This window comes from Sciurus vulgaris (assembly GCF_902686455.1).
Source record: "Sciurus vulgaris genome assembly, chromosome: X".
Classification (NCBI taxonomy): domain Eukaryota; kingdom Metazoa; phylum Chordata; class Mammalia; order Rodentia; family Sciuridae; genus Sciurus; species Sciurus vulgaris.
Genome location: NC_136471.1, coordinates 119,134,319 through 119,158,524, shown reverse-complemented (window position 1 = coordinate 119,158,524; position 24,206 = coordinate 119,134,319).

Sequence of the window (24,206 nt, the reverse complement as noted above, 5' to 3'; positions counted from 1 at the left end):
AGAAACTACTCCAAACACTGGAGATTAAATACAACGCTATTGAATGATGAATGGATAACAGAAGACATCAGGGGGGAAATAAAAAAATTCATAGAGGTGAATGAGAACAAAGATACAACATATCAAAATCTCTGGGACACTATGAAAGCAGTACTTAGAGGAAAATTTATTTCATGTAGTGCATTCAATAAAAGAAGAAAAAAATCAACAAATAAATGACCTAACACTACAGCTCAAATCCCTACAAAAAGAAGAACAGAGCAACACCAAAAGTAGTAGAAGACAGGAAATAGTTAAAATCAGAGCTGAAATCAATGAAACTAAAACAAAAGAAACAATTGAAAAAATTGCCAAAAGAAATAGTGAGTTCCTTGAAAAAATAAACAAAATCAATAAACCCTTAGCCACACTAACAAAGAGAATGAAAGAGAAAACTCAAATTACTAAAATTCGGAATGAACAAGGATATATCACGACATACACAATTGAAATACAAAAAATAATTAGAAGCTATTTTGAAAATCTATACTCCAACAAAATAGAAAATCTCGAAGACATCAACAGGTTCATATGAATTACCTAAACTGAATCAGGAGGACATACACAATGTAAATAGATCAATTTCAATCAATGAAATAGAAGAAGTCATCAAAAGCATACCAACAAAGAAAAGTCCGGGAGCAGATGAATTCTCAGCTGAGTTCTACGAAACTTCTTTACTCTCAAAGTATTCCAAAGTATTCCAATACTTCTCAAAGTATTCCATAAAATAGAAGAGGAGGGAACCCTCCAAAACTCATTCTATGAAGCCAATATCACCCTGATACCTAAACCAGACAGAGACACATCGCAGAAAGAAAATTTCAGACCAATATCCTTAATGAACATTGACGCAAAAATTCTCAACAAAATTTTAGCAAATTGCATACAAAAACATATTAAAAAGATAGTGCACCATGATCAAGTGGGTTTCATCCCAGGGATGCAAGGATGGTTCAACATCCAGTAATCAATTAATGTCATTCACCATATCAATAGACTTAAGGTCGAGAATCACAGGATTATTTTGAAAGATGCAGAAAAAGCATTTGATAAAATATGACATCCCTTCATGCTCAAAACACTAGAAAAATAGGGATACTGGGAACATTCCTTAACATTGTAAAGGCCATCTATGCTAAGCCCATGGCCAATACCATTCTAAATGGTGAAAAACTGAAAGCATTCCCCCTAAAAACTGCAACAAGGCAGGGATGCCCTATTTCACCACTTCTATTCAACATCGTTCTTCAGACTCTAGCCAGAGCAATTAGACCAAAGAAATTAAAGGGATACAAATAGGAAAAGAAGAACTCAAACTATCCCTATTTGCTGATGACATGATTGTATATTTAGAGGAACCAGGAAATTCCACCAAAAAACTTTTAGAACTCATAAGTGAATTCAGTAAACTAGCAGGATATACAATCAATGCTCATAAATCTAATGCATTTTTAAACATAAGTGATGAATCCTCAGAAAGAGAAGTCAGTAAACTACCCCATTCACAATAGCCTCGAAAAAAATAAAATATTTGGGAATCAATCTCACAAAAGAGGTGAAAGACCTCTACAATGAGAACTACAGAACACTAAAGAAAGAAATTAAAGAAAACTTTAGAAGATGGAAAGATCTCCCATATTCTTGGATAGGCAGAATTAATATTGTCAAAATGGCCATACTACCAAAAGTGCTATACAGATTCAACGCAATTCCAATTAAAATCCCAAGGACATACCTTACAGAAATAGAGCAAGCAATTATGAAATTCATCTGAGAGAATAAGAAACCCAGAATAGCTAAAGCAATCATTAGCAGGAAGAGCAAAGCAGGGGATATCACAATACCAGAAATTCAACTGTACTAGAAAGCAATAGTAACAAAAACAGCATGGTATTGGCACCAAAACAGACAGGTAGATCAAAGGTACAGAATAGAGGACACGGACACAAATCCAAATAAATACAGTTTTCTCATACTAGACAAAGGTGCCAAAAACATGCAATGGAGAAAAGATAGCTTCCTCAACAAATGGTGCTGGGAAAACTGGAAATCCATATGCAACAGAATAAAACTAAACCCCTATCTCTCACCCTGCACAAAAAGCAACTTACAGTGGATCAAGGACCTTGGAATCAGACCAGAGATCCTGCATCTTATAGAAGAAAAAGTAGGTCCGAATCTTCAACTTGTTGGCTTAGGATCGGACTTCTTTAACAGGACTCCCATAGCACAAGAAATAAAGGCAAGAATCAATAACTGGTATAGATTCAAACTAAAAAGCTTTCTCTCAGCAAAGGAAACTATCAGCAGTGTGAGGAGAGAGCCTACAGAGTGGGAGAAAATTTTTGCCACTCATACTTCAGATAGAGCACTAATTTCCAGAATATATAAAGAACTCAAAAAATTTTACACCAAGAGTACAAATCACCCAATCAACAAATGGGCTAAGGAAATGAACAGACACTTCACAGAAGAAGATCTACAAGCAATCAACAGACATATGGAAAAATGTTCAACATCTCTAGTAATAAGAGAAATGCATATCAAAACTACCCTAAGATTCCATTTCATGCCAATTAGAATGGCAATTATCAAGAATACAAGCAACAATAGGTGTTGGCAAGGATGTGGGGAAAAAGGTACAGTCATACATTGCTGGTGGGGTTGCAAATTAGTGCAGCCACTCTGGAAAGCAGTGTGAAGATTCCTCTGAAAGCTTGGAATGGAAACACCATTTGACCCAGCTATCCCACTCCTTGGCCTATACCCAAAGGACTTAAAATCAGCATACTACAGAGATATAGCCACATCAATGTTCATAGCTGCTCAATTCACAATAGCCAGACTGTGGAACCAACCTAGATGCCCTTCAATTGATGAATGGATAAAGAAACTGTGGTATATATATATATATATATACAATGGAATATTACTCAGCTATAAAGAATAATAAAATTATGGCATTCGCAGGCAACCTGGATGAAGTTGGAGAATATCATGCTAAGTGAGATAAGCAAATCCCAAAAACCCAAACAGTGAATGATCTCGCTGATAAGCAGATGACGATACATAATCGGGGGTGGGAGGGGGGCAAGAATGGAGGAAGGATGGACTGTATAGAGGAAAAAGAGGGCTGGGAGGAGTGGTGGGAAGGAAAAATAACAAAATGAATCAAACACCATTACCCTATGAAAATGTAGGATTACACAAATGGCATGTCTCTACTTCATGTAGAAACAGAGAAACAAGTTGTACCCCATTTGTTTACAATAAAAAAATATGTTGGAGAAAAGATAGCCTTTGAATGAATGGTGATGGGAAAACAGAATATCCTGTATGTAGAAGAATGAAACTACACCCCTTTCTCACCCTCCACAAGTCAACTCAAAGTGTGTCAAAGACCTCGGAATTAGGCCAGAAACTTTGCAACTTCTAGAAGAAAACAGGTTTAACAGTCCAACATATTGGCACAGGAACCATCTTCTTTAACAAGACCCAAAAAGCTCAGGAAATAGAACCAAGAATCAATAACTAGGATCACCAAATTAAAAAGCATTTACACAGCAACAGAAACAATCAAGAGCATGAAGAGAGAGGCTACAGAATGGAAGATCTTTGTCAGCTGCTCCTCTGACAGGGGATTAACATTTAAAATGCATAAAGAACTCAAAAAAATCTAACATCAAGTAAATAAGTAACCAGTTAATAAAGGGGTAAAAGAAATAAACAGACACTTTTCGGAAATACAAATGGCCAGTAAATCTATGAAACAATGTTTGACATTCCCAGTAATCAGGGAAATGCAGGTCAAAAGAACATTTCTCTCTATTTGTAAAAGAAATTATCAAGAATATGAATAAAAATAAATGCTGGGAGAGGTACACTCACACATTGTTGGTGGGACTGAAAATTGGTACAATCACTTTGGAAAGCATATGGAGATTTCTCAAAAGACTAGGAATAAAATCACCTGATGACCCAGTTATCCCACTCTTTGATGTTTACCCAAAAGAACTAAAGTCAGCATACTATAATAATAAAGGCACATCAATGTTTATAGCAACACAATTCACAATAGTAAAGTTATGGAACCAGTGCAGGTACCTATCACCAGATGAATGGATAAATAAAATGTGGTATACATACAAAATGGAGTTTTACTCAGTCATAAAGAAGAATGAAATTATGGCGCTTGGCACTTGTTTTTAAATACACAGAACGGGAGAATGTTATGGTAAGTGAAATAAGGCAGATTCAAAAAGTTAAGGGTCAAATGCTTCCTCTCATATGTAGAAACTGGAACAAAATAAGGGGAGCAAAGTGGCATCCCATGAAAATAGAAGGGAGATAAGTGGAGTAGAGGAAGGGGATTGAGTGGGAGGTAGGAGTAACGGGAAAAGCAAGGAACTGGCAGAATGAGATTGAGCAATTGTGCTATGTACATATATGAATATACCACAGTGAATTCTACATTTACGTATATCTATTAAGCTTTATAAATAAATAAATAAATAACCAGTAGAGTAGAGGAAGGCTAATAGGGGGATGAAGGAAGAAAGAGAAAGAGGAAAAGAGGAATCACTGGGGATGGGACTGGAGCAAATTATAATCCATGCATAAATAGACATGTCAAAATGAACCCAAATATTATAATTATAATGCATTAATTTTAAAAAACACTAAAATGTACAAATATACCATTAAGCACAATGAATCAATGGTTATAGTTGTGCCCAATAAATACTCAAATGTTCTTAAGATTTCAAAGGCTGAAATACTCAAATAAGGCACCCTGCAATAAGTGTTTCATTCAAATTTGTTTGAATTCAGTGAGAGATTTACGGAAATATATTTAGTGATCAAGATTCTACAAAGCTCTACTTATCACAGTGGCCCACACCTCTACATCTCTAAACTTTCTTTTGATAAAAACATTTACATAATGGGCATTTGAGTCCAAGAAATTTAAATCTACTACCTGTTGTCTTAACTATAAACTCATATTATCCCATAATAAATAGTGGAGTATGCTATTTATTTGTGTTGATTAATATTGGATACATAACAACTTCAGAATTGTCACTGACTTTACAAAATAATTTATGTATACTTGAGTTTTTTAAAAGCTACTCTTTTATTTTTTTTTATTAAAAATCATAAATTCACATAGGGCAATGTTGCTTGATTCATTCTGTTATTTTTTTCCCTTCCCCTACCTCTCCCACCCGTCCCACCCCTCTTTTCCCAGGCCTTCTTTCCTCCATTCTTACCACCCTCCTTATCCCTAACCCTAAACATAACCCTAACCCTAACGCTAAACCCTCATACCCCCCATTATATGTCCTCATCCGATTATCAGCGAGATCATTCGTCCTTTAGTTTTTTGAGCTTGGCTTATCTCACTTACCATGATATTCTCCAATTTCATCCATGTGCCTGCAAATGCCATGATTTTGTCATTCTTTATGGCTGAGTAATATTCCATTATATATATATATATACCACAGTTTCTTTATCCATTCATCAATTGAAGGGCATCTAGGTTGGTTCTACAATCTGGCTATGGTGAATTGAGCAGCTATGAACATTGATGTGGCTGTATCTCTGTAGTATGCTGATTTGAAGACCTTTGGGTACAGGCCAAGGAGTGGGAGAGCTGGGTCAAATGGTGGTTCCATTCCAAGCTTTCTGAGGAATCTCCATACAGCTTTCCAGAGTGGCTGCACTAAATTGGAGCCCCACCAGGAATGTATGAGTGTACCTTTTTCCCCACATCCTCACCTCGCCAACACCTATTGTTGCTTGTGCTCCTGATAATCGCCATTCTAATTGGGGTGAGATGAAATCCTAGGGTAGCTTTGATTTGCAATTCTCTTATTACTAGAGATGTTGAACATTTTTTCATATGTCTGTTGATTGCTTATATATCTTCTTCTGTGAAGTGTCTGTTCATTTCCTTAGCCCATCTGTTGATTGGATTATTTGTATTCTTGGTGTAGAGTTTTTTGAGTTCTTTATACATTCTGGAAATTGGCGCTCTATCTGAATTATGAGTGGCAAAGATATTCTCCCACACTGTAGGCTATTTCTTCACATTGCTGATAGTTTCCTTTGCTGAGAGAAAGCTTTTTAGTTTGAATCTATCCCAGTTGTTGATTCTTGCTTTTATTTCTTGTGCTATGGGAGTCCTGTTAAAGAAGTCTGATCCTAAGTCAACAAGTTGAAGGTTTGGACCTACTTTTTCTTCTATAAGATGCAGGGTCTCTGGTCTGATTCCGAGGTCCTTGATCCATTTTGAGTTGAGTCTTGTGCAGGGTGAGAGATAGGGGATTAGTTTCATTCTATTGCATATGGTTTTCCAGTTTTCCCAGCACCATTTGTTGAAGAGGCTATCTTTTCTCCATTGCATATTTTTGGCACCTTTGTCTAGTATGAGAAAATTTTATTTATTTGGGTTTGTGTCCATGTCCTCTATTCTGTACCATTGATCTACCTGTCTATTTTGGTACCAATACCATGCTGTTTTTGTTACTATTGCTTTGTAATAGAGTTGAAGATCTGGTATTGCGATACCCCCTGCTTCGCTCTTTCTACTGAGGATTGATTTAGCTATTCTGGGTTTCTTATTTTTCCAGATGAATTTCATAATTGCTTGCTCTATTTCTGTAAGGTATGTCCTTGGGATTTTAATTGGAATTGTGTTGAATCTGTATAGCACTATTGGTAGTATGGCCATTTTGACAATATTAATTCTTCCTATCCAAGAACATGGGAGATCTTTCCATCTTCTAAGGTGTTCTTTAATTTCTTTCTTTAGTGTTCTGTAGTTCTCATTGTAGTGGTCTTTCACCTCTTTTGTGAGATTGATTCCCAAGTATTTTATTTTTCTCAATGCTATTGTGAATGGGGTAGTTCTCCTAATTTCTCTTTCTGAAGATTCATCACTTATGTATAAAAATGCATTGGATTTATGAGCATTGATCTTGTAACCTGCTACTTTACTCAATTCACGTATGAGTTCTAAGAGTTTTCTGGTGGAATTTCCAGGTTCCTCTAAATATATAATCATGTCATCAGCAAACAGGGATAGTTTGAGTTCTTTTCCAATTTGTATCCCTTTAATTTCTTTGGTTTGTCTAATTGCTCTGGCCAGAGTCTCAAGAACGATGTTGAATAGAAGTGGTGAAAGAGGGCATCCCTGCCTTGTTCCAGTTTTTAGGGGGAATGCTTTCAGATTTTCACCATTTAGAATGATACTGGCCATGGGCTTAGCGTAGATGGCCTTTACAATGTTAAGGAATGTTCCCACTAGCCCAATTTTCTCTAGTGTTTTGAGCATGAAGGGATGCTCTATTTTATCGAATGCTTTTTCTGCATCTATTGAGATAATCATATGATTCTTAACTTTTAGTCTGTTGATATGGTGATTGACATTTATTGATTTCCGGATGTTGAACCAACCTTGCATCCCTGGGATAAAACCCACTTGATCATGGTGCACTATCTTTTTAATATATTTTTGTATGCGATTTGCTAAAATTTTGTTGAGAATTTTTGCGTCAAAGTTCATTAAGGATATTGGTCTGAAATTTTCTTTCCTCGATGTGTCTCTGTCTGGTTTAGGGATCAGGGTGATATTGGCTTCATAGAATGAGTTTGGGAGGGTTCCCTCCTCTTCTATTTTATGGAATATTTTGAGAAATATTGGAATGAGCTCTTCTTTAAAGGTTTTGTAGAACTCGGCTGAGAACCCATCTGGTCCCGGACTTTTCTTTGTTGGTAGGCTTTTGATGACCTCTTCTATTTCATTGCTTGAAATTGATTTATTTCAGTTGTGTATGTCCTCCTCATTTAGTTTAGGTAATTCATATGTCTCTAGAAACTTGTTGATGTCTTCGAGGTTTTTTGTTGGAGTATAGATTTTCAAAATAGCTTCTAATTATGTTTTGTATTTCACTCGTGCCTGTTGTGATATTTCCTTGTTCATTCTGAATTTTAGTAATTTGAGTTTTCTCCCTCTTTCACTTTGTTAGTGTGGCTGAGGGTTTATCAATTTTGTTTATTTTTTCAAAGAACCAACTATTTATTTTGTTAATTTTTCCGATTGTTTCTTTTGTTTCAATTTCGTTGATTTCGGCTCTGATTTTAACTATTTCCTGTCTTCTACTACTTTTGGTGTTGGTCTGCTCTTCTTTTTCTAGGGCTTTGAGCTGTAGTGTTAAGTCGTTTATTTGTTGATTTCTACTTCTTTTGTTGAATGCAACCAATGAAATAAATTTTCCTCTAAGTGCAGCTTTCATAGTGTCCCAGAGGTTTTGATATGATGTGTCTTTGTTCTCGTTTACTCCTAATTTTTTTTTATTTCCCTCCTGATGTCTTCTGTTATCCATTCATCATATAATAATGTATTATTTAATCTCCAGGTATTGGAGAAGTTTTTGTTTTTTATTCTGTCATTTATTTCTAATTTCAATCCATTATGATCTGATAGAATGCAAGGTAGTATCTCTATCTTCTAGTATTTGCTAACAGTAGCTGTGTGGCATAAAATATGGTCTATTTTAGAGAAAGATTCATGTGCTGCTGAGAAGAAAGTGTATTCGTTCTTTGTTGGATGGTATATTCTATATAAGTCGGTTAAGTCTAAATTGTTGATTGTGTTATTGAGATCTATGGTTTCTTTATTCAATTTTTGTTTGGACAATCTATCCAGTGGTGAGAGAGGTGTGTTAAAATCGCCTAGTATTATTATGTTGTGGTCTATTTGATTTCTGGAATTGAGAAGGATTTGTTTGACGTACATGGATGAGCCAATGTTGGGGGCATAGATATTTATGATTGTTATGTCTTGCTGATTTATGGTTCCCTTAAGCAGTATGAAATGTCCTTCTTTATCTCTTCTGACTAGTTTTGGCTTGAAGTCCACATTATCTGAAATGAGAATGGATACTCCAGCCTTTTTGCTGTGTCCGTGTGCATGGTATGTTTTTTCCCATCCTTTCACCTTTAGTCTGTGGGTATCTGTTTTTATGTGATGAGTCTCTTGCAGGCAGCATATTGTTGGATTTTTCTTTTTAATCCAATCTGCCAGTCTATGTATTTTGATTGATGAGTTCAGGCCATTAACATTCAGGGTTATTATTGTGATATGATTTGTATTCCCAGTCATTTGACTCATTTTTGTTTTTTGACATGATTTGTTTTCCCCTTCATTTGGCTATTCCTTTAGGCTAGTTCCTCCCATTGCTGATTTGCATCATTGTTTTTCATCTCTTCCTCATGGAATATTTTGCTGAGAATGTTCTGTAATGCTGGCTTTCTTTTTGTAAATTCCTTTAGCTTTTGTTTATCATGGAAGGATCTTACTTCATCGTCAAATCTGAAAGTAAGTTTTGCTGGGTATAAGATTCTTGGTTGGCATCCATTTTCTTTCAAGGCTTGGTAAATGTTGTTCCAGGCCCTTCTAGCTTTTAGGGTCTGGATTGAAAAATCTGCTGATATTCTTATTGGTTTCCCCCTAAATGTAATTTGATTCTTTTCTCTTGTGACCTTCAAAATTCTGTCTTTATTTTGTATGTTAGGTATTTTCATTATAATGTGCCTTGGTATGGGTCTGTTGTGATTTTGTATATTTGGAGTCCTATAAGCCTCTTGTACTTGTTTTTCCATTTCATTCTTCAGATTTGGGAAATTTTCTGATATTATTTCATTGAATAGATTGTTCATTCCTTTGGTTTGTTTCTCTAAGCCTTCCTCAATCCCAATAATTCCTAAATTTGTCCTTTTCATGATATCCCATAATTCTTGTAGATTCTGTTCATGATTTCTTACCATCTTTTCTGTTTGGTCCACTTTGTTTTCCAGATTAAATATTTTTTCTTCAATATCTGAGGTTCTGTGTTCCAGTTGTTGTATCCTATTGGTTATTCTTTCTATGGAGTTTTTAATTTGGTTTATTGTTTCCTTCATTTCAAGGATTTCTGTTTGGTTTTTTTTCAGTATCTCTAACTCTTTATTGAAATGATCTCTTGCTTCCCGTATTTGCTCTTTTAACTGTTGACTGATGCGATCATTTAATGCCTGCATTTGCTCTTTCATCTCCTTCTTCAAAGCCTGCATTTGCTCTTTCATCTCCTCGTTTGCTTCCCTGATTGTTTGAATTATGTACATTCTGAACTCCCTTTCTGACATTTCTTCTGCTGTGGTTTCATTGGGTTTTATTGATATAGTATCTAGGTTTGTTTGGGACATTTTCTTCCCTTGTTTTCTCATATTGGCCAGATGTCAGTGGGACTCTGATATTGCAGAGTTTTTCTATTGGCTTATAGTGTCCCTGTAGATTTCCAGTGTATCACCTCCCAGCCTTACAGTAGCCTGAAGTCTTGGGGTAACTCGATAATGCAATGCTTCTGAAGAAAGCTGCCCCTAGCCCGCTACTGGTTCCAGGGAGAGAGACCTGGAGAGGTCTCTGGCTGCCCTGCCCTGATCCCACAGGCTGCTTGAGGGTTGGAGGTCTCCGCTGGCTTGGGGACTTGTGACTGGCTCTGTGTAGAAAGGCTCTCACTGGGCGGTGTGCTCCGAGAAGCTAGCCTAGAAAGGCGCTTCCCGCCAGAGGGAACCGGGCTGCCTCGGGCTAAAAGCTACTCTTGAAAAAAAAATCATGTTGCCATTTGGATATCCCTTTAAGTTTTAAGAGTAGGAAAAATCCATGTTTAGTGCTTAGTTAATTGTTCTCAGGCCACATTTATCCTAATGGACTAACCTATCTGCCCATAATTTATCCTCCAAGTCTAATCAACTTATTGAACATGATTGCAACTCTATTTCTCTTTTCCCTCTGACACTTGGGTAAATACTTGAGGCAAGGAGTGATGCTGTATTTAGCTTCAGAACTATAATGTTCCTAAATATGCTTTATAAAAAAAAATCAGACAATAACTGTATTTTTATTTTAAAATTGAAAGTTATCTGAAAGGTACATAAAACTGTGCATAATCAGACTTGGTTTTATTGACTACTCACATCAGAGAAGACTTAAGCGAACTGTTACTTCAGAATTGGTCTATAATAGAATACACTCTAGACATTTTTCACATGTTGTTTTCCCTTCAGTTTCAATGTCATCTAAAGCATTCCATGTGAATATTAAAACTTTAGAAGAGGAATAGAAACATTAGAGAAATACTGGTTAGATAACCATGATGATACCCAAGTTAGATACCCAAGTTATGGCAAAAATGTCCCAAGAGGACCACCAGAAGATTAGAAAGATAAAGAAGAAAAAAGGAAACCAGTGCACTGGATTCTAAGGGAAAGGAAGATAAATGGTGCTGTCCTCAATTCCTCTTCAATCCAACCCACCCCCCACACACACACAATTAACTTATGCTTTTTAAAATTCTCCCATAACATTCTAACCAAGTTCAATGTGACTAATAATTTTCATTTCCTGCTAACTGCTAAGAAAATAGGATCTCTTAGTGAAAACATTAACAAATCTCCTAATCCTATCACAAGAAGTAAAAAGAGTACTTGAGGTTTTTTTTCAGTTTGGAAAGTATCCTCACAAACCAAAGTATTTTTGCCATTTTAGAGAAACTATACTTAGGGATATAAATAAACAATGGTTTCACCTAGAAACAGAGACTATGACATAAATTAAATCAGCCTTACAATTAAAAATTAAAAGTGCTCTCTTTTTGAAGTAAAAAAACAACACAGTTTTCTTTTTTTAAATTCACAGTATGATAAATGAACATGGTTGGTTTGTTTGGTTTTGTGTGGCTGGAAATCTAACCTAGGGTCTTATCCATGCTAGGTAAGTATCCTATCACTGTGCTACATTCCCAGTCCCCACAGTTTTCCTTTATCTATTTAAATAATTATTTTCTTTAGTGAGTAGCAATTAGATGTGTCAAATGTGTTCATGGATCCCTTTCCTAACCGTCATATCACCACAAGCATAAAGAAGCTAGTTAAACAAAGTCAAGAAGAGCTTTGACTGAAACCCACTCTCTACTTTTTAGCCCTTATCATTTGAAGATACAATATTTTGGAAATTTGCATTTCAACTACATATTTTGTTTAATATCAAATTCCTTTTTGCAAAGTGGCCAGTAGATGACTCATTTTGACATAACTTGGGAATGACTAATAGGACTTTCACCTCATTCCAATCAGTGGTGTCTTTTGGTATGACTGTCTTCATTATGAGAGAAAGGACTCATCTGAGTCAAGAAGAATGACAGCCTTCAATGTATGCATGGTCCCTGCCAAGAAAGCCATGGAAAGAATTTTCCCTCAGACCAGAGGCCACAACCAAGTTGTAAAATCTTTAATAGTCAAAGAATTTGACCTAGTAAAATAAAAAGTTTTGGCTCTTGTCCTGGTCACATTAAATACTAACTGTACTTTGTAAAAAGAGCAAAGTAAAAAACAAAACTTGCCGAGCACAGTAGTGCACACCTGTAATCCCAGCAGCTCGGAAAGCTGAGACAGGAGGATCTCAGATTTAAAGCCAGGCTCAGCAAGAGTGAGGCACTAAGCAACTCTGTGAGACCCTGTCTCTAAATAAAATACAAAATAAGGGTGGGGACGTGGCTCAGTTGTCAAGTGTCCCTGAGTTCAATCCCCAGAACCCACCCCCAACTCACAAAAAAAAAAAAAAAAAAAAAAAAAACTAAAAACTCTAGAAATGAGTTCTGGGTTTTGGCTCAGTCATTGCTACTAGGTGGATGGGTTGTCTTGACAAAACTTTACTTTTAAGGGTTGATATATCACCTAAAGATCATTTATGAAGCCTAGGTCAACAACTCCCAGATTAGATGAATTCCAAGACATATCCAAATTAGATGAATTCCAAGACATATCCAACATTCCAACATTAATATTACATGACAGTATGAGACTGTATTAACTTTTGAAGCACATTACTAAATTGAACCAGATCCTTTTATTAGAGTAGATTTGGACCTGAAGTTTGAGAACCAAGATCAAAGGACTTTCACTGGGAAAGAGAATGAGAGAAGGAAAGAAGCAGATGGTTCAAAAAAAGTGGGAGGAACCTAAAAACAATATTAACCAACATAACTGACCTCAAGGCTTTATCAGGAAATAGCCCTACTTAACATGTTAGAAAGATTCTGCCTTGCCCTTCAAGAAAATAGGTCTCATTCAAATAGTTTTCATTATTGTTTATCTTTAAGGGGAGCAATGAGTTTTCTTAAGGTCACAGGACGTTGAGGATTTCTGAAGTTAAGAATCTATAAGAATCATAAGAGATTCTGCATCACCAGTCTAATTCTTTTTACTTCTGAGTTATACAGTTAGTAGTAGAATACTGAAATTAATGGTACAAAACAACCAGAAAAGACAGACTCTGACCTCAGGGAGCTCAAGGTTGCATTAAAGATACAGACATCCAGTTCATGATGTGATTTGCAAATATACATACACATGTATATTTTCAAATTGCACAGTCACAAATATATTTGTGTGCATATGTCCTCACAAAATGCTCACTAAAATAGCTAAATGAAAAGGACAAAAACTGGGGTTGCAGCTTAGTGATAGAGTGCTTGCCAGCATGTGCAAAGCCCCAACTTCAACTCCCAGCACCACAAAAAATGAAAGAAAAGAAAAAGGTAGACAAGAATAAATGACGGTAAGGGTTCAGAGCAACTATAATTCTCACACAGTGCCCGTGGAAGTATAAGTTAGTACAACCACTTTAGAAAACAGTTTGGCAGTATCTACTAAAACTGAACATATATATACCCTATGATCCAGGAATTCCTCTTCTAGGTATGTACCAAACAGTAATGTATACATATGTTAATAGAAACACTATCCACAATAGTCCCAAACTGGAAAGAACCCAAATGGCTCCCACAGCAATGGAAAAAGTTATAATGGCAAATATAGTAGTACATTCATTTAATGAAAAGATATAAAATTATGAAAGTGAACAAATTGCAAATACAGACAATAACATGAATAATTTCTCACACAAAATTCTGAGAGAAAGAAGGCAGAAACAAGGGAGTAAAGATCATAGGATTCCATTTATATATAAATCAAAGCTAGGTTAGCTGGGTACAGTGACACATGCCTGTAATCCCAGAGGCTTGGGATGGGAGGACTGCAAATTCAAGTTCAGCCTCAGCAACATAACAAGGCCCTAAGCAACTTTGTGAGACCTTGTCTCAAAGTAAAAAAAAAAAAAAAAAAAAAAAAAAAAAAAGAACTGGGGATGTTGCCCAGTGGTTAAGCACCTCTGGGTTCAATCACCAGTTAAACTGATCTATAATATGAGAGGTCAGGTTAATAATTACTTTTAAGGGAATAAGGACTGAAAGGAATCACAAGAGAGGCTTCTCCGGTGTTAGGAATGATCTGTTTCTTGATCTGGTTACTGGTTACATGAATATGTCGACTTTGTGAAAATTAATTGAGTTGTACACTTATAATGTCACCTCTTCCATATCATAGTTCAATAAAATTTACACTAAAAATATACATATTTATATACCCCTAAATCCCAATACATTCAGGCTAAACTTACAGCCCACCATAAATACCAAGGGATCATATACAGCAAAAAGAATCCTACATGTAGAATTATGAAGAAATCATAATTAGGGTGAAACTAAGAAAATAATTTCAAGTTAATGTTTTTTTTATTTTTTCTGATTAGTTATACATGACAGTATAATGCATTTTGACATGTCATACATAAATGGAGTATAACTTCTCATTCTTCTGGTTGTACATGAGGTAGAGTTATACCAGTCATGTAATCATACATGCACATAGGGAAATAATGTCTGTTTCATTCTACTATCATTCCTACCCCCGTGGCCCCTCCAGTAAGTTGGTTTTCAGTCAGGTTTTGAAGAAAGAGCTTACAAATTAGAGTGAGGTTGGGTTGGGAAGTTTGGGTCTATTAAATGGATGCTTTCAAATGGAAGAAACAGCACATGTATAGAAGGGCTAATCATGATGTGGACTGAGTTATGAGTCTTAAATCTTTTCTAGAACTTGCAGGAGTATAGACTACAAAACTAATTTGAATGTTTGACTTCTCATTCTTCTTTGGATTCCTATGGCATTTACAGTATAGTATTAGGTGACAGAATACTTCCCCAAGAACTGGGACCAAATCTTATTAATGTTTATATTCCTACCATCTGAAACAATGACTAGCATACAGTAAACCCTCAGGAAAAAATGCTTATGCTATTTGATAACTAATAACGAATAACTAACTAATCAACTAGGGATATAGAAACTGTCTGACACTATCTGTTCTATGCATTGCTGAAGTTAAAATCATAGAGTTGAGGATGTAATAGATTTTCTGAAGCAGGCCATAGTACCTAAGTAAGGCCCAGTAGGCAAAGAGAACCCAAAATTTCTCCTTCTGACCAGCAATCAGCCAGTGTCAGGTGAACTGGGACCACTGGATCTGGTGATGACACTTTCAAATTACAGCCCAGTTCTAAGCCAAGTAGCAGGTGCTGCAAGTTCCTGCTGACCTGAGTAAGTCCTCCAGATACAAGCAGTCAAAAGCAGTCTTAGTTAAAACCTGCCAACAGTTTTCCTATCCATGTGCCTCAGGCTACTTGCAGCATTCCACACATTTTACCACCAAGAAAACTGGGACACTTACTCCCAGATCTAGAACATGCTCTTGCTCAAATGCCCTGTATCTTGGCTTCTCAGGACTAGACTCTTGGTAACTAACAACATAATCATTAACTTGCCTCTTAACATCAATCCATGCTATGGGTATGAAGAGAAAAAGTTTTAAGGGACACCTACTACCTTTTTTCTATCTTTCCACCTTCTCCAACATTTATACTTAAAGGTACTCTAAATAATAGAAGTGTCAGAGACAAGAAGAGCTCCAAAAATATTTAGCCCTTGGGGTTGTGGCTCAGTGGTAGAGCACTTGCCTAGCATGTGTGAGGCACTGGGTTCGATTCTCAGCATCACATATAAATAAATGAATAAATAATGGTCCATCAACAACTTAAAAAAATATATAAATATTTAGCCCTGTTGGGGTTATAGTCCTGCCTATGAGAATTTATAAAAAAGGAAGTATTTCAAAAAGAAAAAAAAGCCAAATATCAGCAGATGTTCACTGAAGTATTATACATAAGAGTAAACTTTTTAAACAATCTAAGTGCTCTACAATACGCAAAGTATTTTGTAATTTCCAATATGCTGGCTTATTGCAGTACTCTGAAGTTATTTGAAATAATTATGAAGATTGTGTTAAAGATGGAAATATACATAGTAGAGTTAAAATTTTAAATGCATAACTTCAAATTATATCTATCCTCTGATTGCCATCTGTTACAATATGTATGAATATAGATAGAGATTGGAAAAGAACATGAGATAAAATGACATTTGATGCTTGTGCACAGGATGATTATGGGTATTTTTATTCAGAGAATCACCTAATTTTGCTAAGACTGAGTAGTTGACAATGTGTCATCTCTGAATACCTGTTACCATACCATTTCCTTTGTTTTAGTTAGTATACCAATTTGAAACTAAAAGAAAGAAATTGCAAATAAATTTGGAGATTTCTATTTTGAAACCCACTTTCAAATCACAATTCCTGGAGGTTAGGATCTATGTTGTTGCATTTTTAATTCTCTGTATAATGCAGCACAGTATCTCATACACAGTTAAGTGCTCCATAAATATTGTTGAATCAAGGGAAGTAACTGTTCCCCACCTCACTTCACCAAAATATAAAAAAACTGCAAAAGGGTGGGGGAAATAACCACATATAAAAATAATTAATATAAAGGGTCTGTCATGGTTTGAACTCTTGTATAAACAGACCTTGAGAAAAGGACTCAAGGACAAGTTGTTTACTTGGGAGATGATTCCAGGAAACTCTGGTAAGAGAGACTGGAGGTGAGCCAAGGAAGTGAAAGAAATTAATTAAGGGTACCTTATCAAACAGGTTACTGCTGTTGTCAGCTGAGGCTCACTCCTCTTGAAGACCTCTGGGACAAACTATAGAACATGTCTCACAGTTAGCCTACCACAGGTAAGAAAATTTATCTATCAACTTTCCAACCCAGATCAGAAGCAGCTGAGGGCTGCTTATGGGGCATTCACTTGCCCTGAACATACACTGAACATGAACCCACCATAAGAAAAAATTCCACAAGCAGGAATTGCAAGTGTTCCCTGTAAGAAGTTCACATTTGTGCTTAAAGAAATCAGCAGTGAGTGATGAGGGTTATATGGGAGAGGTGCTGACAGTGTCAGCCACAAGGTCTATAAGACAGATGCCAAATAGAAGAAGTATAGTTTGAATTGATCTTTAAAAGAACAGGATGTAGATGAGAATCATAATCCCTATCTCAGAGGGCATATGTGGATTTACCAGCACCACACTCAGTGCTTAATGGGCACTAAGAAACTACTCGTTTTAATCATTTCCTTAGAAATATAGAATATATTAAAATTGCTCCTCTATGACTATCCTAAAATTCTAAGTGGTATAATGGAGAAGGTAGTGCAAGGAGCCAGGTCTTGGGGCTGTGGGTGCACAAGAGATGCCCAAAGGATGGGAAGGACACAAGGCTAGTGAGAGCAAGTCCCTTTGTGACACCATTGCTATCCATTCCAGTTAAACAGAATCAATTCCAGTGAAACAAAAGAGAGGAAGAAACTATTGTAGGCAGGAGGAGTGGAGATCTGGGGGCTTCCCAGGATTTCAAACTCCATAAGAAACATTTGAAGAGATTTGTTTTAAATTATTTCGTGTGAACTGTGGTCCCTTTCCATATGGGAAGAAAAGGTGACCCCTGCCCACCAAGGATTAAGAATGAAGGGGAGGATGTTGTGGGGTGATGGGGGATGACAAGATGGACCTCAGTTCCTCCTGTTGAGTATCCCATGCTATCACCTCAGCCACACACTCACAACTGGAACCTACAGGTACAAATTGAAGGGCAGTACTAGAGCCATCTGCCATCTTTAAGGTTTTGACTACTCAGAAACTCATGAGAATTTGCTCTGCAAGGAGACTCAGACCAGCCACTGTATGGTGATCAGATCCTTGTTGCCTCCACAGCAATTCTTGGGTTCACGTCAGGCATAGGGGGAGGACAAGAAAGGGGATGCAGGTGTCAATGTGTCAGGAGTCTAGGCAAAAACACTGAGTAAGGAAGCTATGAGGGCCTTCTTAACCTGATTTCTAAAGAGAATTTGAGTAGACTAATCTGAATCCCTTTTCATTGCTGTGTGTCTGGGGCAAACTACTGGTTTTCAAAAAAGTGAAATTGAAATAATAATCCTGATGTCAGAGGACTGCTGGAAAATGTAACTTTACCAGCACCATGACTGGCATTTGATGGGGGCTCAGAAAAAAGTTTTAATCCTTTTTCTAGCAAGGCATATTTAGAGCCTTGAAATTGTTCTTCTGTAAGTATTCGAACATTGTAAGCCTTTTTCTTCTCTACTAACTCAAAGGGATAAACAGGACAAACAAAAGTCATGCAGACATAGTATCTTAGGTGCTTTCTGAAACTTTTCTGGTATTTTTCCTGATGGAAGGAAAATAGGAAATAAGAAAGATGTTTAGCAAGGCATCCATTCCTGTCATAAATGACACCAAATAAGACAGACTGGGCAGCCAGGGTGATAAGCATCTTATTAATGTAATCAGTTGGTATTCTGCCAAATCACCCTTTCTCTGCCTACATCTACTGCAAAGTTTATTTAACCTCTGAGAAACTGTGAAATGCTGCACTACGATAGAGCATATTTTAAATTTTTCACTCAAATCCCAAATGCTTTAAGACAAATCCACTTCCTTCTTTCATCTTAGGTAATAAAATCATTATTCAAACCCTAGAAGAGCATGCGTTTCATCTGTTTGCCCCTTGCCTCTGCTGAGACATTTTTCCAATTAATATTTACTGTAAAGAGCAGGCCTGTTGTAGCATTGCATTTCATAAAAGCTTTTTACTAAACTATTTTCTTGAGAGTGCAGTGTCTTACCTAAAGGAAATAATTCCCTAGATCTTTCTTCATAACCTCTATTAGGTGTAAATCACAACAGCAAATATGCACTGACACGAACACCTTATAGGTTAAGTTGCTCGCACCTGACTAGGAATTGTCACAAAACCCTGATCAAATTTGTCAGATTTGGCACAGAAGTCTAAAACTTAAAATAAATTAATAGGAATATTTTCCACATCTCCCTAGAACTCCCAAAGCTATATCTGAGGCAACTATAAAAAAACATGTAATTAATTTCAACCTCAAAATCAAAGCAGCTGCATTAATAATTAACAATAAATTTCAAAGCCATCTCAATTGTGCCTAAAAACTAGCACACACTGAGATTAAACCTGGGACACAATTCAATTCTCCAAACTATGAACTAAATGCTAATGGAAAGTGAAACTGCTGACCCAAACATATCTATTGTATTAACTATCAGCCACACTAATATCACTACCATCCTGTCCTTTGCCTGTTAATACCTACTGACTCACCTCAGTGGGCTCTGTCCTTGTAGTGTTTTGTCTGTTAGAATGTTGAACTTGCTACAGACATCTTCACTCAATTCCCATTCTGATCAACATTTTCAAGGACACTAGCCAGGGATAAATGAGCAGTTTGTGGCCAAGAACTAGAACACAGCTAAATGCTCTATCAGGGAATCAAACCTCTGACCCTGACCCCATAAAACCAGCAGCTCAACTACTATAGGTTGAGCATCTCTGATCTGAAAATTCAAAATCTGAAGCACTCCAAAATCTGAAAGTTTTGGACTTCATGTAATGGAGTTATGGTCAGAATACAGGTGCACCAAAACATTGTATAAAAACAACTTCAGGCTATGTGTAAAGGTGTATATGAAACATAAATGAATTTAATGTTTATATTTGGGTCCCATCGCCAATATATCTCATTATGTACATTAAAATATCCTAAAGTCCTAAAAACAAGTCCAAAATCTGAAACGCTCCTGGTCCCAAGCTTTTTGGATAAGAGATATTCAATGTGTATAGTGCTCCTCAAGTATAGCCTAAGGATGCTGAAGACAGCTGGATGAAAGATACACTACATTCTTCTTATTATTTTACAGATGTGATTGTAACAGTATACTTATCCACAGACTATTAAAAACCACAGGACAGTACACCCACCTTAGGAAATACAGTGCTTGTCCATTCCAAGGAAAGACTGGCATATTTTATTCAGCCCTGATGAGATCAGATTTCAGGGAGTCTCACTATGTAATAGCAGGTGTATTAGTTTCTCAAGATAGATGTAACAAATTACCACAAATTTGGTGCCTTAAAACAACCAAAATTATTCCCACACCCGATCTTAAGGCCAGAAACCTGAAACCTAAGTGTCATTAGGGCCATCCCTATGAAAGGTTATAGAGAAGAATCCTTCTTGCTTATTTCTAGCTTCTGGCAGCTCCCAGTAATCTTTGGAGAAACTTGGGTTGCAGCTGCACCATTACAATCTCTGTCTCCATTGTCACATGATCTCCTTTCCTCTGAGTCCATGCATGGCAGTCATTGTACTTAGAGCCCACCCTAATCCAGTATGATTCATCTTAGTTAATTTTATCTTAAAAGACCCTAGTTCTATATAAAGTCACATTCTGAGTAGATGGTGATTTTTGAAGGATACTATTAAACTGATTTAAAGAGCATTCTCAATTTGTCATGGTGCCAAAGCGTTATGGCTCTTACCTGAGTGATATCCTATAAGGATTCTTAGCTCCATGTAAGGGTAGGAAACTGCAAACTGTTTTTCCTTCAGGTATCCAAACTCCAGTATACCTTGATAGTCTATAAACAATGCCCAGCTCAAAACACTGTATTACACATGTGTGCAGTTTTACCTTCTTTTATATGTCAAGACATCTTAGCTCTAGGCAACAGTTAAAATTGACATAGAAGGCAGCAAAAGCAAAATCAATAATTTAAAACTAAGACTCTGAAAATTTTGGTCAAACATTAATTAATTCACACAACTCAAAGAGGAAGGTAATTCTAATGTTCAGTCAAATTGATACCAACTCCAGCGAAGTGGTTATACAAGTATTATCCCCAGACCAAAAGCATCAGTGTTATCTGGGAGCTCCTTTGAAATGCTAAATCTCAGTCCCCACCCCAGACCCATAAAATTAGGATTTTCATTCTCACATTATTCTCCAGATATTCATGTGCTCTGTACTAAAAATCTGATGCCAAAAGTAAAAGAGAAGTCTAACCCTTCCATGAAATTCCATACTTTCTGGCAAAAATGGGTATTTGTTTTTCTGAGGGTTGATAGAGAATGTTAAACACATATACACACACTGGTCCTTTGCCTTCCCACAGAGTGGCAGCAGTTTTCCAAATGAACAAGCTGTTTCCATGACACCAAGCCCTTAATTTGAAGCAGATACACCAACCACCCAGGAGCATGATAGCACAATGCACCATTTCATATTTATTTTATTTAGGTTCTTGGTCTGAAACAACTTCTTGAAAAGAAATCCTTGTGAAATAAAACACAACATTTAAAGCAACACTTTAATTGGCAAATATGTCCCCCTTTTTTCTCCTATAAGTAAGGCACTCTGAATGATTGTGTTGAATCTCTTATGGTTAATCAATCTGTGATAGTAGTATGAATGACTAGTAAACTAATTATTCTACTATGAGTATATGACCTGACCATCTAGTAAATGTTTTTCTTTTCTTCACTGTAGTTCCAGGTCATTTGATACTTAATATATTCTTAAATTCAATTTATTTGCTGTGAACATGCATTTTTCTCACTCCTGTGAACAAATAATGGAAAAATTCTCCCTTTTGCAGCAACCGTACTTAGCAATATCCTTATATGAGAGAGACAAACTCAAGAGGAGTGGGAGGGGAGAAATGCTGGGGACTGAATTAGAGCAAATCATATTCCATGCTTTTGTGATTATACCCTAATCCCCCAAAAATGTATCCTGATGCTATATATAACTAAAAAGAATCAATAAAAAAAATTTAAATGAAATTCATTTGTGTTAATAGCAGACTGGAAAGAAGACAGAGAATCAAGCCTTGCTTTTCCCTAAAAATCTTAAAATGTTTATCTCCATGGCTTTTCTAAATTTACCCAACCAACAAAATTAAAGGGAAACCAGACCATATTTAATACGAACCAATTAAAAATAGTCAAATCTGTTCTGCAGGGAACAGAACAAATTCAAAAGTATAGAGAGGAGCTATGTATAAAGAGGGCAATTAAGTAAGCATATACTTAATACAGCTCACAGCCACAAAACTACAGACTCAGATGTAAATCAGCTTCACTGTCAGAAGGTTCAGGCAGGAGCTGTTAGAAATTCTTCACAGCATTTTCTAGCCCATGACACCTACCAGGCTTTCGCCCACCTGCTCACACACCAAGCAAAATGCGAGAAAAAGTGTGCATCACTTGAATGCATAAATTCCCAAATGCTTAAGGCAACTAAAGGTCTGAATTTGAGAGGCTCAGTTCATTCCTTGCTCCTATGCTCCTGAGGTTCAGCCATTCAATTCCAGGACTTCAGGGTATGAATCACTGCCATAAATCACCTTAGATTTCTAAATATATAATGAGAGTTTAGGGGAATAAACAAGGTGACATTCTCTCCACAACCTTCAAGAGCTGGCTGTGTGACAAGAGCTAGCGCCAGGGGAACCCAGCCATTGGAAAGAAGAGGCAGCCCAGAAAATCCCTTCTAGACAGACAGGGATAACAGGAAACAAGATAAAGGAGCAGGGAGTGAAGCAGGGACTGACAAAATAGAACTAAGCTTACAGCTCAACCAGCTGCCTCTCTATCATTTAAATTTCTCAGGGAGGCACGTGGGCTGCATTTGCTACACAGGTGTTGCAGCCACCCTCCCATCCCAACTCTCCATGAGGATATGGTCCAAGTCTATTTTGCTCCTTGTTATACCTCCAGCACTGAGCAAATTGATGGTCATGTAGTAAAAGCTCACTCTATACTTCTTGGTAGAATAGATTAATCTATTCATTAACTGATTAATTAAAGAAGCAAAAAGGTTCCCAGCAAAGTTTGTCAAATATGACTTTGGGTGAATTAACATAATTATCAACAAAATGATACCTGTGTTCTTCTGGGGAGATGTAAGGAAAGGTATTTTTTGTAGACAAAATAAAAATTATATTTTAAAATGGAAGAAAAAATTCAAATCTCACTAAAGGAAATGATTGCACTTTCCTAATAAAATATTATACATAAGCTGAAACATATGCATGAAATTAAGTCAGCATTTTTTAGTTTATCTCAGTAATTTATCCTGCATTGATAGTCTCACTGAAAAGTCCCTGCCAATACATTGCCTTTGTATACCACAATAACATTCAACTTTCCCTGTTTCATCAGATTCAAGTACACTATAGAAGTTGATGGTAATAATGACTAAATTTCCCTAGATGGATTAACCAAGGAGGTTTATGAACCAACTTCAAGCAGCAATTAACAAGCATATGAAGAAGACACTAGCATATATTTAAAAGGCTTGGGAAAAGGCCAGTTTTTAGCACACTGACATTCAGTAGAAATTTAAGAGGGAGTGAATCTTGGCAATGCAAAAGTTTATCTTGCAGATGCTTTACTATGTAAGTGATCTTAATAACTCTTATACCATCCCAAATTCCTGCATTAGCCCATTCCATTCAACATCTAGTAACAGAATAGAAGGACCTAAACAATTCACAGTCTACATATCAGATGAAGAAGCATCAGCGAGACCTCTAAATTAATCCATTTTTTCTGTTGCTACAAAAAGTACCTAAGGTTATGTAAAAAGAAAAGATGCTCATTTCATTCAATTTTGGAAGCTGAAAGACAACATCAGGCAGCCCCATTGATTTAGCCTCCGATGAGGGCCCTCTTGGTTACATTACCTCATGATGGATGGTATCATGGTGGAAGCCCTTGTGAAATGAAACAGGAAGCTAGAGAAAGATTCAAGCATCAGGCTCACTCTCTCATAACCACGTTCTTGGGAGAATTAACCAAGGCTCTCATGAGAACTAAATTCTTTCAGGAAGTAGCACCCTAAATAATCTGATTACTTCCCATTAGACCTCATCTTTTAAAAA